The 10,607-nt window shown below is 41.6% G+C and overlaps 1 protein-coding gene across 4 annotated transcripts in view; it reads right to left on the bottom strand.

Moving 5' to 3' along the window:
* The window catches only part of LOC135265079 (serine/threonine-protein kinase Nek7-like), a 61,909-nt gene extending 52,117 nt beyond the window's left edge, over positions 1-9,792 (bottom strand). For 2 of the 4 annotated variants that reach the window (XM_064354317.1, XM_064354315.1), the window contains exon 1: positions 9,330-9,468. The gene's annotated coding sequence lies outside the window, so the exon portion shown is untranslated. The other 2 variants (XM_064354318.1, XM_064354316.1) reach the window with 2 other exon arrangements.
* Between the last annotated feature and the right edge of the window lie 815 nt (positions 9,793-10,607).

Here is a 10,607-nt window from a genome sequence, read left to right on the forward strand (position 1 = left end):
CCCAGCATCTCCGCGGTGAGGACAATGAGGGGCCCGCACGCCAGGCCCGGGCCCCCGCAGTACCTGAGCAGATTAATGACTTCTGCCCAGATTGACGTCCCCTCTGATTTGATCAAGGGGCCCGTGTAAGAAAGGGCAGGGCCGAACAGAGCTTGGGACAGGGGGACGAGGAGCAAGGTGGCCAAACTGCACTGGGCAGGACCGGGGCCGCCCCAGAGACCAGGAGCGCTCATTAAAGATGCCCCTATACTGTCAGGTCAATTACTTATTTGGGTTCTCTTTAATCAAATATCGGCAATGTAGTCAAAGCATTAGCGAAACCACGCGTCTACGATTCGTCTGTCACACTTTGTGCTTCAACCAAAGCAAATGTCTAATTATATTCAAAAATATAAATAACTTGCAACTGAAAAATAAGACAAAAGTGCATGATTTACATGACTATGGCATATAAATAAACAAAACTGCAAAAAAAAGATAAAGAAAATAACTTGTAACCCGAGGCAAATGGGAAAGTTTTTCCCACATTTTACACTGCACCCCCACACCTTTCTCCTGGAGCAATGACAGACTCAGAATTCAGAGGCACACTTTAAGCTTTTCCAAATAATGCTGGCAATTAAAGGGGCTTTCTCTGCTACGGATTTTATTTTAGAATTGGCAGCATCTGTGGGCTATAAAAGCATGTGTTCCACTTAAAGTACCTCCACACACCAGAGCACACGCTAGTTAAAATGCATAAGGGCCTACTTTCCAATAATGTTACAGGTGTCAAGAGATTAGGCCTACATTTGGCCAAGGCAAGAAGGAAAAATACATTTATTCTACTCAGTCCTTACAATAAAAACAATAATATAGAATCATTTCATACTACGACTGCAACTAAAAGTAATACATAAGGTATGTTATAGATATAATCAATAATTTTTTTTGTCCATGTCACGTATTGGAGGTTAACTGTCCAACTTCATAATAAGGGAACAGGGGAAGTCCTCCTTTCAGTGTGCCTGTGTGATTGAGAATGATTCTCCCCCCTGTGTACCATCCCATGGTTCTTCACACATTTTTCATATAAAAGCAACACAATTTTTCTGATGAATTCCCATCAGCTGTGCTTTATGCTTGCAGGCCCGGGGATTCAGATCAGAATAAATAAATCAGGCTTTCACTCAAATCAACTCCTTTACACAGCTCCTCAGAAGAGCTTTAAAAAGAGACGAGGACTCTGGGAGGTGTTCCGACGCTGATATCCTTTTATCTCCTCGGGAAACATGTTTAAAATTAGAGCAGCACCACGTACCAGCCGTCGTGGCTAAAACCTGACATTGTTTCATCACAAGAAGCTTATTTTAAGATTCCCTTTTTTTTTCTCTCTCTCCCCCTCAGAAATGCAAGCGTCTCGTCTCCTGGCTGAAGCCTTCTCAGAATTCAGATGATGAGGTTCAGAGGAAGACGAAGCCGGCGGTTTCCTGATTGTCTTTCTAGGTACGAGAGATTCAGTCTCGGGGAAATCCAACCAAGGATAAAAAAAGAGACGGTATGTCTCATATCAAGCCACAAACCAGGTTTAAAAAAAAATGACTCTGAGACCTTTATGCCCATGGACAACTATTATTGGACATTATGTGTATGTGTATATATATATACAAACGCTTCAACTGTAAATGGTGAGGAAAAAGTCATCAAGAAGAATAAAACAAAAACAACAATAAAATGCACCATCCTCCAATTCCATTAGAGATAATGAACGAATGGCAAACGCAGAGCAACGATGTCTGAAAGTCTAATTTATGCATGTGTTTAAAGGCGGCCCTCCCACACTGACTGACCTCTCCTGTAAACATCTCCTCAGCTAAAACCCAATGCAGAGGTGCTGTAGCATCATACTGTAGGCCTGGCCACCACACACACACCCCCCCACCCCCAACCCCCTTCCCCCCTGTTCATTAACCAGACTGCTGCTGCCACGCTGCCTATGACCAGCTCGCAAATGACTGGGCACCGCTCCATCGCACAGTCAGAAATCTGCGAGATCTTCCTCCTGCACCTGTCATCTTCCACCGCGTTTTTTCAGAAGAGTCGTTTCGCTATCGTAATAGCGCTGACTGACAATTTAACGTTTTTTTTTTCAATTTCCAACATTTGCGCAAAGTTCTCTCAAATCAGCTGTTAAAGACAGACCGAGGACAAACTGTGAGGTGCCCTGAGCCTGTAGTCCCTAGGGCTGTCCTCGCTAGGGGTGTACCAGCATGGCTCCCCACAGTGATACTGAAGTAAGAAATAGTACATAAACCAGTTGATGCACCATGATCAAATGATATTTCAGTCATTATCCAAATTCAATAGACCCTAATTAAATAATGTAACATAGGAGCTGACACAGTGTCTCAGAGCATTTAATGTCACCCACCCACTTTGATTAAGATGGCGGGAAGGTGGAGGTGCACACAGGTGGAAGCTATTATTAGCTAAGTTCAGTGCAGCGCACCAGCATGTTTAAAGTGACAGGACAGGAAAGAAGAGCACATCGCTGCACATTGAGATGTGTGTAGGAGATCCTGCATCAATTCGATATTAACATATTTTTTAAATCTTGTGCATGACATGCCACAAATGTGTTCTGTTTGGGGGGGGTAAAATGTAACATTAACCTTTGAATTTGCTGGTGGTCCATTCTGTATTCCTGTTATGATCCCAATACAGTTTCTTGTAACCATATGTTAATGTACTGAGCAGTGTTGCCAGATGAGAGCAACATTTCCAGTCCAATGACCGGGAGGAAGAGGAGGGGGGTGTTCTGAATGAAAACTTTTCCGGTTTTACGGGTACGTACATCATTTCCATACACTGACAGTCATTTTTAGAGACAGTCAATGCGCTACTTCTTCGTGGTAAAGTATGAACCTACTGTAAAGGGCATTTTTTTCACATATCTGAACCAGTTCCGTGAATACTGTACGCAGCCCTGTGCCGAAAATTTGCATGAAGCGTGGTGATTATGGAAGTGTGGATATAACGGAATATCTGGGGAAAAGGACGATTCCCAGATGGGCTTATGCCATTTAAATTGCAATGCTTCAATATCAAGCTGTACAACAGGATAGGCTGAAAATATGAGCTGTTCAAGTTTGTCTGGCTAAGCGGCTTCTGCCATATACATACATGCAGTAATGCGATATATAGTTGTAACATAAACTATGAATTGTGAACCCTGTCTGAATCAGTGATGTCTTCATCACTGGGATTCACATGGCCCCCAGTAGTGAGCCACGCATCAAATTTTCTTTAAGTCTGATTAACAGGTGTTAACACATCCAAGTGTCAGATTTCTTTCTCACAGTCTGGGGAGCTCAGTGATCACCAAAATTAACTTGCCAGACTGTGTTTGCGAAGAAAAAAAAAAGTAACTGTTGAATTTACTGGTAAGTTCAACTGATGGACAAATGTAGACTGAATCCTGCAAATTAGAATCATTTAGTGCACCTTCGGGGACATTCTTAAGCACTGTCCTTACTCATAGAATAAGATCATTCATCAGTGTCAGTGTCAACTATGGTTGCAACAATCTGTGTCGACTATGGCTGCAAGGCTGTGGAGTGGCAGGCATTGTATGCATTTCAAAAAGGCTTCAGGTTTCACTCCCAGGTAGGAAGCTGTCACTGTACGCCATGTAAAATCAATCTGAATTGATTACGGAAGTATATAGTCATACACATGTATAGTACATAACGTATCTGTTATATGTGTCATTCGAGGATAGAGGGCCAATTCTCTTTAAATACTGTAATGTAGCAAAGCAGGGAAATCCAGGATGTAGGGCACTTGAGTCGTGTAAACAGACTAGCCGATTCAAGCTCCTCTGTCAGTCTTCAAATCACTCCACAGTGACAGACAGCCTCTCCCACATCACACAGCCCTTTTCCAGAGCCAACTGAAGTTCGAAAACGAATGTCCTTCATCACCAGCTGAAATACTTTGTCCTCCTTCAGTGTGGACAGGAGCTGATTACATTAACAGCATTAATCAATCTAATAAATGTACTTTTGTTCCCCAAAAATGCACGTAGCTTTGAGTCGGCCCTGCGCGTTTCTGAAGGAAGGAAAGTCTCGGAATGCTTTTGAGTGACAGGAGCACCCAGGAGTGGCATGTTCCATTTGAGGAGCGGCGCGTGTTAGACACACACACACACCTGCCCTACGCAAAGGTCTCGTCTGCGCTGGAACAGACAGACGAGAGGAATCTGCTTCCGCGAAGGCGTCAGACAGGCGCGAGCTAAAGTGCGGAGCATGACAAGATAAAAATACGAGCTAAACAGAGCTTCGATGTGCCATTTCGAATCGAGGCATTTGATGCTTAGGCGGCTTGCTTCGCATTAAAAGAAAGGACGGCTGCAAAAACAGAAGGGATAAACAAACAAATAAACAATCAGCCTAATCGGCAGTCCGGTGACAGTGATGGAATCACTAGGGTTCATCTTCAGTTCAGACTGATGCGTGCTGTGATGCTACCAAAATACAAAGAAAAAGAAATATTCGCTATTGTGTAAATAAAAATAAAGGCTACTTATACATTCAAGTCCACACCCCTGAACCAGATATGGAGGAGGAGGGCCAAATCATTTTCTAGATTTCATGCCAACTTCTGTTCTTAATTAATACTTAATTAATACAATCTTTAAATTCTATGGGTTTACATAAAACATGACTAACCCTAATCTAGGCCTCACCAAATCCTAACAGTAGGTAAATCCAAGATTCATAACACTCAAAATTTTACATATTTATTCAACCAATACAAAGCCAGCATACAGAAGCCATGTATGCACAAGTATGTGCACCGTTACTGCTTCCATATCAATTAAAAAGGTCATTAGTACCAGGGGCTGCTAACCAAGTATGCTCAATTAGATAATCTTCAGAAGTGCTACCACCTGTAGCCTATTTAAAATCAGAAACTTTGACAGTTTGCTTTGCAGTCACAGGAACTGGATGTGCCACAATCAGTGAATCCAACATTCATTTTTTGCTATGCTGATGTAGTCCAGTGGAATGGGCCAGAGTTCCTTCAATATGATATGAGACTAATACATTTACAGAAAACTATTCAGGTTATTCCTGCTGAAGGGGTTTTTTACAAACGACTGAATCATGGGGTGCACTTTTTTTGCAAAAGGCTTCTGCACAATGGCTTATTTTTGGTTTAATGGTGACCAACTAAAATCTGTTACATGCTTATTTTCCACATTAAGTTACATTTTTACATTGTTAGGACTTGGTCCGGACTAGGTCAGGGCTATGTTATGTTCTAAGAGAGAATACGTTCTTTCTTTCCATCACTATTCAAGAATGACAAATTCTTGTTGAGTTCTTGTGTCCCTACATGAAATATTGTAAGGAGGTCTAATGTGAATCAAAGGGCTAATTAGCTAATCGAGCCAGGGGATTTAGTGGAGACCAATATCCTACATGTGCACCAGGCCATCTGCTCCAAAGGGATTCAAAGAATGAATCCTTTTCTAATGATTCTGAGGTTTAAAGCCAGGCCTGTTCACGCCATGTGAATGTTCTACAGAACCTCCTTACTTCGACATTAATGTCCCTCATGCATGTTTCACTCCTGGCCTTCTGTTGTATTATCAATATCGTTCAAAATGATTTAGTTAAAATTGACAAGTTAAAACTGACAAGTTGTACCTCCATGAACCTTGCCTCTACCTGGCAAGTCTATCAGCGCCTAGTTTCACATGAATCAGTGCAGCTCAGCCACATAGAAATGGGCAGAGAAACAGGAGAGAGTGCTGGAGCGCTACGCGGGAGACAAAAAACCGCCCTCAGCGCTGAACTGCACAGCGCTGGCCCCTGTCCATTAGCCAGCCGCGTGACTCATTTCAGAAAGCATTCGGCCCGGTGAGCGCCGCAACCGCTACCCAGCCGCCAACTCCTGGGTCCGGTCCCCACGTGACAACTAGCCACTGCACGCCGTGTCCGTCTCTCCACGGTGTCGGCGAGGCCGGGAAACACTGATGCAGCCTGGCGTGCGTGGCTCTCGCACACAGCGGACCAAGCGCCGTTACCCAAACACTCCCAAGGACATGTAGGACGTGTAATTAAGAGGAGCAAAAGTCACCCGTTAGAAGTGAGGCTTGCGCAAAATTACGTGGTTTGACATTTCGAGCCTCCTAACAAATGAAATTTTTTTGCATTTCCACTGTGGTTTTAAGCAGATTTTGTTGAAGAGGAGAGCAAATGCTTTTTAAATTATCTGATGTATTTCAGTACACTCAGGATGGGTCTGTATGACAAAAGAAGAATGCTACAAAACTAGAGTAACAGACTACAGGACATATCTGGTCTTACTGTAAGCACTCCAGGGAGAACTACACTGACTACATTCAAGACAGATGAAAATAGGCCTCAAATATAATTATATGCTCAAACTACAGAAGGCTATGCTTCTTATCCAGTCCCTATTTCTCTATCCACTGCCAGTTGGGTAGTATTCAGATTAGATATAATCTGGATTATGTAATCTTACAACAATGAAGCAACTATAATCAGCCAAGGACACTTTTTAAAAATAATCTGATTGCAGTTAGTTTCTAAACATGATTCTATTTTGATTACTTCAACATACAATAAACACACATATGCAAACATACGCAAACAGACCACCATCCACCACATGTAGGCTACACAGACACTAACACCACATACATGCAATCTCACATGCATTTTCAGAAACCTACAAACTAATGTACTTTGCAAACACATTTATTCTTGAACATACTTGGCTAAAGAAACTGTACTCTTCTTTTTTGGCCTTCTGATATCATTTTTTCTGATATAAAATGAATTTTTACTGTGATTGTGTTTTGTACTGTACACTTTCTTCACAGATACAGGCTGCAGTCTCCCTAAACAACTAGCCTAACCCCCAAGTGAAAGTGAACCTTCAGGGCTAACCCTAACCCAACACGGGGAAGTGGTGGGTGGCTCGGAACTTTGGAGTTAGGGTGCAGGCTTAGGCCAAGATCTTTGCAACTGCATGCAGTTTAAGAAAAGAAAATAGGTGCATGAACTGGTCGTGCCAGATCAATGCACCCAGCCCCATGTGCAGAGAGGCTATATAAACGCTCAGAGCAGCTGACAAACAGAGAAGAGAAGCTGCTCTGGGTGTCAGAGAGAAGCGTAGACAAATTAATTGCATTGACATTCACGGCATGAGCCCATGTCCCCCGTACCCTCCCTTACAACGAGAATGATATATTGTTCTTAATAACAAAAGGAAATACATAAAAAAACAACATGGTAATTATCATTGTTTGCATAAATATGAAGGTTTTTATATCTCATCTACAGATCATGCTACCATTAGTTTCCCTTACGGTGAAAGGAAACTATGCGGAATGCATTACTTATGTGTCGCCGTGTTTCCTTCGGACACACATTTCAAACGTCGCTTGACAAGTCATTATCAGTTCCCCCTCATTATAAGGAAGAGTGTGGAACAAAACACAACTAACGCTACGTATAAATGAATTAATGAACGGAGTAAAGACACCCTTGGGTTTCGCCGGAACAGAGCATCACACCTGATAGATAGGTGCCGCTGCACTGTATGTACAAAATGGAGGTCCACATCAGGTATGAAAGGCAACGCTTAATAACCCTGTGATTACCAGTTACTTCCACCTCCTCTTTTCCTGAAGCCCCAGAGGCCATTCTGAAGCCCCCTGTGCCTTGTGCTTCCCTAAAGAGCCCCAGAACGAAGGACTGGACGATGGCTTTGATCATGACAGAACCTATTATATCACACAGTAAGCCAAGCTTTCTTTCAAATGGGCCTTTCCTGTGTTCTTATTTCCCCCAGAGAAGCATCCTGCTCCCTAGACAACACCTTACTGTATTCTCTGCAAGTAAACTGAAGTACAAAACATGTTTCCCTAGAGTGCAGAGTCAGCCACTGCATTAATAGCCACCTTCTTTTCTTGCTTGAGGACCATTCTTGAAATTATTGCAACTTCAACAAACATAAATAAATAAATATCAACTGAAACAGCTCTTACGAAAAGCTTCTCAATACTATCAATCCTAATTTGGATGACACTTTTAAGTTAATTGCTGCTCTCTGGACTTAATTGATAATCAACATCAATTTCACACTTAATGAACATGCAACGTTAAATGAATTATCGAGCCAACTGGGCCATTTAAACACCCCGCGTCTTTGCTTAATTGACGTGCATTGACAATCTCTTAGTCTCATTATCCAACAATAACAGAGCTGTGCGTCTCACCGCTTTGGGTGCAGTTGGAATGAATCCTCTTTAGCTTGTTATTGGCATTGCTGATAATCTGATTAGTTAATGTTCAAAACTGTAATACGTCCGTCAAAGTAATTTCATTGATGGAAATTACATTTGCAATATAGGTAAAACTAATCCGCATTGATTCTGCACAATAAGCTACTTCGTCTTACTCTTAGCATTTCTGAACCGGGTAAAGATACATTATTAAACATATTAGCCTATAAGCCTAAAACCTTACTCGCACTGGAAAGAAATGAACCATCTAGACACCTGTGTAACCGAACTGTCCAGGTGTATAGACTGTTAATGCCCGGTCAAATATCGTTCCATACTCATTGGATGTTTATAAAATGTCGGTATATTAATTTCCTTAAAGAAAGCAGCCAAGCTGACTCACTATATGTTCTGTATGTAATGAAAATCGTTTTGTCTTCCCTATAGAGACAGCCTTTATTGTCCACATACTTTAGAACAGTACCGCAGTGTTGCCCCGACGCCTCGACACGTCTGATTATTCAAAGCGCTCTGTAAAATAAACAACTTCGTTGTCAGTATGTGAGCACATGCTAACTGTGTAATTTGCCACACGAAGTACAGCAATTGGTGTCAAGTGAAACTTGAAATGTTGCCGTTTTGTTTTTGTCTAGACTAGAGTAACTATACACTCCCCAGTAGAGCGTGACTATTTGAGGGAGAGTCTTATCCAACAGCCACGACTTTAACACACCAAATAATTTCAGTTGTTAACGGGATAAGGAAATGGCACGCTGAAGTACGTAGAACGAAAACGCTGAACGTAAATACTGCACTACAACGGAATTATTATTTTAGCGCGCTGCGCAAAAACTTCGCTTGACTAAAAAATTAGGCTAATGAACATTCCAGTTACCCTGGGTAGTGTTACTTTTTCGCCCAGTTCGGGAATGCAAAGTTAAAAGCGAAGTACTGTGCAGAAGTATGACGATTTATCAACAGATATATTCTTACAGTAATAAAATGTAAACGAATAACAGATTCCTACCTGATTTAGGCAAGTAAACGCTTCTTACACAGCCGTGTGGAATACGGAAAGTTAATTACAGTGGCTAAGCATGGTGGGTTACATTAATCCGCGCTGTGCAACTTCTGTTTTAACTGCACAAAAGTCCCCACACGCATTCACTTACTCGTACTGCGGATCTCCTACTCCGACTGAGCTTGTTTGAGTTTACGTGCCACGCAGACTCCCCTTGAGAAATAGATGTCTTTTCTCCCGTCAATAGGAGGAGATTTAGGTTGAAAAACAAGGAAAGTTGTTCTCATCCGCAGTTTCCTTAACGTGCGATAACAGCGTAGGCCCTACAGTATCGCCTATACAGTACCGTAGATTAATCTTGTTTTGCAAAGACTTGGTTTTCACAGCGTAAGGGGATTTCGCGCTGAAGTATATGACCGTAATGCTTGCACATGACCATATACTGCATTCAAAATATAACAGTCTAATGTTGGAGTATTGCAATGGTAATGTCTTTTTAATGTCTGATTTATGAAAATTGCTGTTTTCCGGTCATGACATGACTCAGACCCATCTGATTGGAAAGTGTAGTAATGTCGCAGTGACATTTTCATCCGTGCAACCAATGTTTAAAAAATGTATATAAACTGACACGGCAATAATTTAGAAAACCCCATAAATAGTGGTTACGGAGCTTCCCTATAATCACTGCAAAGATATATAAAATGCCGCCGTCAGTGATAACGGATATGCTGACAGCTCTAACGTGAATATTCTTAAGTGCTAACGTGCTGGTGATCGTAGTTTATTTGGGTGTATAGCTTTTCATTACTGTCATATGACCGCCAGTTATTTTTCCCAGTGGTCCACAACATAAAATGTTAAGACATGCAATAATACATATAAAATAGATGGTCGCAGTAATAATAATAATAATAATAATAATAATAATAATAATAATTAAGACAATAATAATAATATAAAATAATAAAAATAACTACAAAAACAACAACAATAAAAACAATAACAGGTCAAATGGATAACAAAATTGCCAGTGCACATGGTCTAAACAGTGCATTGATGCCTGTCTTGAAACCTGGCATAGGACAAGACTGCCACCACTTCCGGAGTCATGCCTGATAGCCGCAGAATGACATTCTTAGGTAGTTATTTTTACCCCATTCTAAATATGTGTTTGATTTGTATAGACATTGCGGGCGCATTTTGGCAGGAGCGAGGGCCAGCCTATTAGAGGCTGAAGGGCCAAGCATTTGTTGTCTGTGGTCTGCCTGATAATCACCTGCT

The sequence above is a fragment of the Anguilla rostrata genome, chromosome 10 (genome assembly GCF_018555375.3).
Source record: "Anguilla rostrata isolate EN2019 chromosome 10, ASM1855537v3, whole genome shotgun sequence".
Classification (NCBI taxonomy): Eukaryota; Metazoa; Chordata; class Actinopteri; order Anguilliformes; family Anguillidae; genus Anguilla; species Anguilla rostrata.